The sequence below is a fragment of the Cornus florida genome, unplaced genomic scaffold (genome assembly GCF_030987335.1).
Source record: "Cornus florida cultivar Cherokee Brave unplaced genomic scaffold, ASM3098733v1 CherokeeBrave_3.0.0_Hap2_Chr08, whole genome shotgun sequence".
Lineage (NCBI taxonomy): Eukaryota > Viridiplantae > Streptophyta > Magnoliopsida > Cornales > Cornaceae > Cornus > Cornus florida.
The window spans coordinates 8,146,318-8,148,965 of NW_026775578.1; the positions used below are offsets into that span (position 1 = coordinate 8,146,318).

The 2,648-nt window shown below is 35.5% G+C and overlaps 1 pseudogene; it reads right to left on the bottom strand.

Annotated features, from left to right (window-relative positions):
* Nucleotides 1-756: 756 nt before the first annotated feature.
* Nucleotides 757-2,019, bottom strand: LOC132269669 (uncharacterized; annotated as a pseudogene).
* Nucleotides 2,020-2,648: the final 629 nt, after the last annotated feature.

Sequence of the window (2,648 nt, forward strand, 5' to 3'; positions counted from 1 at the left end):
CTGCAGAGCTACTGATCGCTGTAACTGTGCCACTCCAACTCTCAGGTAACTACCCTAGAATTAGCAGTGTTCGGACCTCGTCTTTGAAGTCGATATCAACAGACTTTAATTACCTAACTATCTTGTTGAACGCATTTAGATGTTCGTTGAATTTACCACCTTCGACCATCTTCATGTTGAACAACTTCTTAATCAAGTGCACCTTGTTCGCTACAGAAGGTTGTTCATACATACTATAAAGGGCTACCATGAGAGACTTCATCGTCTTCTCATTCTTGATATTGAAGGCAACTGACTTTGACAACGTCAATCTGACGGTGCCAAGAGCCTTCCTATCAAGTAATTCCCATTCTGCATCCTTTGTATCCTCTGGCTTTTCTCCCAAAGGTTGATATAGATTTTTTTCTGAAACAAGAGTTCTTCAATTTGCATCTTCCAGAAACTGAAGTTTGTGCCATCGAACTTCTCGATCATGGATGTGGATATCTTATCTTCTGATGACATTACTCCCACTCGAATGGACAGATCTAATCGAAAGACTTTTGGAATTTCGTCAAACACCTTCTGTACCCTAGGTTCTCAACTAAAGGCTCTGATACCAGTTGTTAAAGTTGCACTTACACAATCAACCGAATTTGATTTCAGTTGTTGTGGCGAAAACGCAAAATAACAACGCATGTTGTTCGAGGAATAATTAAGCAATCACAAAGGAAAAAAAATCACACATAAACACAAGATATACAAGGTTCACCCAAATCTTAAGGTTACGTCTATGGAGCACACCGAACAAATTCACTATGAAAAAGATGAAGAATTATAAGGAGAATTCTCTCTCAATTGCTCTCTCTTGTATTGACACACATTTATCTCTAATTTTCACCCATATTTATAGAGTCCCAAACTTGTCCTACAAGAACTTGCCTTTTGTATAATCCAAAACCAATAAGAAAATTAAATCAGATCAGGAAACTGAATTTTCCTTAAACTAATAAGGAAGTCAAATCAGATTAGGAAACTGAATTTTTCCTAACAGATTAGGAAACTGAATTTTTCCTAAAATTCCGTACTCTTGAAATTTCCATATAATTAAATCTTCCTAAAAATCTTCCACTTAATCAGACTCCACAAAACCACAACACATGCTTATGGCGGCGCCGAGTGTGTGAGTTCCCCGGCAAGACAGCTTCCCCAACCTCAGCTGAATGACGTGAACCATTGAAGCCTATAAGAAAACACATCCGGCAATGGATGCCAATGCTGACAAAAACAGCAGCAAGACTCGGCTCCGTTTCAGACGTCCGTTTTCAAAATCATCTTCTTGTTAGAGGTGAAGATCAACCTTCACTAACTTGGCCACAAGGCTCGAGAACAAGAAGCAAACACAATAAGCCTCTTTGACATGAAAATGCTGCCATGGCACTCCTTTCTGTCATTGAGGCTAAACTGGTTCGGGGCCGAGGACAGTCCCACGAATACGGCAACGGTGAAGAGTGAGTTGACGTTCATAAGGTCGTCCAGGGCCTTCTGGTAAATTTGTATGATTTTGGTGTAATTTTTCTTCTTTTCATGCCTGAGATGTATACATTATAGCACAAAAATTCAGTAAAATCTAAGTGAATGCCATAATTAATGAAGTAGAAACTAGAGGGATAGAAAGATACCCATTCACCATGGATGCTTGTGATGGTTGGTTCCACGCCATGATTAAATTTCGTAATTGTTTTCCTACTTTCTTTTTCTTTTTCTTTTTTTTTTTTTGGGGAAAAAAAGGTTAATTAAATAGAAATTGCACGATTCGAGAAGAATTGCGACCACATAATCCGATTCTACGGAGATAACATTGGGTTTATTGGTGTGTGGGAGCTAGAGACAGAAGTACTATGGAGTCTTGTGGAATCTGTATATATTTATAACGATCTGGAAATTAAATTGAGAGCACCACTTGAGAATGATAAGATCCAACCATGTGCACAGAGAAAAATCAAACTTACACAGAGAAAAATCAAATTACCCATCAAATTTGCAATATAAAAGGGAGATATACAAGTACGAGTGTGCTCTACAACTAATTGCCAAAATTTATATGCGCGTTTGGATTGTAGAAGGTAAACATTAGTGGGACAACGAGCCAATTTTAAAGAATTGTTAAATATTTCTTAATTATTTTAGAAGTTTAAATAGATTGACTTTGCGTTTGTAAGCACTGAATTAATGTTTTTGAATTAAAATTAAAAGAAATTTAATTTAAATTTAGTTTAGGCTATGTTGGCAGCATAAAATTGGAGTTTTGAAATTTAAATTTGTAAAATTAAAGAAAATTTTAGTTCAATTTTCTAAATTGAATGTTCATTAATTCCATTGATTCTAATTTCAAATTTCAATTCTATACCCATTATGGTTTAAAAATATTTTATTTCAATTCCAAAACTCTAATTCCCTTTACTCATATTTTGTGGATTCAAAATTATTTATTTGTGAATGTTCATAACTTCCACTTCCTTATACCCAGGCTACAATTGAATAAATGAGAAGTTAATAGAATGATTATTTTTTTTTTTTTTTGGTTGCATTAAAAACTTTTCCAATATATGACCTTTGATGTCAGGCTTCCAACCGTTAGATGAGCCCGAAGATAACGTTTAGTCATA